The 979-nt window shown below is 52.0% G+C and overlaps 1 pseudogene; it reads right to left on the bottom strand.

Moving 5' to 3' along the window:
• Positions 1–222: 222 nt before the first annotated feature.
• Positions 223–402, bottom strand: LOC132901049 (U2 spliceosomal RNA; annotated as a pseudogene).
• Between the last annotated feature and the right edge of the window lie 577 nt (positions 403–979).

A 979-nucleotide genomic window follows, 5' to 3' on the forward strand; every position in this document is an offset into this window, starting at 1 on the left:
AGTGGGCAGCCACACCAGAGCGCCCGGGGAGCAGTCAGGGGTTCGGTACCTCGCTCAAGGGCACCTCAGCCCAAGGCCGCCCCACGTCAACCTAACTGCATGTCTTTGGACTGTGGGGGGAAACCGGAGCACCCGGAGGAAACCCACGCGGACACGGGGAGAACATGCAAACTCCGCACAGAAAGGCCCTCGCCGGCCCCGGGGCTCGAACCCAGGACCTTCTTGCTGTGAGGCGACAGCGCTAACCGCTACACCACCGTGCCGCCAATGTGGAGCAAGCGCCTATTCCAGCTTTTTGTTCTGAAAAAAATCTGTTTAATATCACTTTCGCATTTAGAGAATACAGCAAACTGATAAGAACAAACACTACACTTGATCTCAGCCAAAAGGCCAAGAAGCGACACACAGACAGAGAGAGAGACAGACAGACAGACACAGAGAGACAGACACACACACACAGAGAGAGAGAGAGAGAGAGAGAGAGACAGACAGACAGACAGACAAACAGAGAGAGAGAGAGACAGACAGAGAGAGAAGCAATGAGACATAGAGAGAGAGAAAAAGGCCGAGAGATGGAGAGATAATGAGAACAGCATGTCCTCTACCGGAACAAAAGCTGTGTGTGTGTGAGAGAGAGAGTGTGTGTGTGTGTGTGTGTGTGTGTGGGGGGGGGGGGGGGGGGGGGGGGGGGGGGGGTCAATAAGGGCACTTCAGCCTGACACACTCTTTCTCCCTCGCTAATGAAGGCACTTCAGCTCCCAGCACATTTAGAGCTGATGAAGTTTCTCCCTCGAACCCCTCACACACAGGTCACTGTCTGATCTGCACAAAGTATTGGCACCCTGTTCATTAATAAACAGGGATCATACTCAGTATATCTGTAACATTGATGTGTGTGTGTTCTCTCTTTTTATGTACGACTGATGTCCCCACAAAGATACAAAAATCTGATCATTCTGACCTTGCGGGGACATTTGAA

The sequence above is a fragment of the Neoarius graeffei genome, chromosome 16, assembly GCF_027579695.1.
Source record: "Neoarius graeffei isolate fNeoGra1 chromosome 16, fNeoGra1.pri, whole genome shotgun sequence".
Lineage (NCBI taxonomy): Eukaryota > Metazoa > Chordata > Actinopteri > Siluriformes > Ariidae > Neoarius > Neoarius graeffei.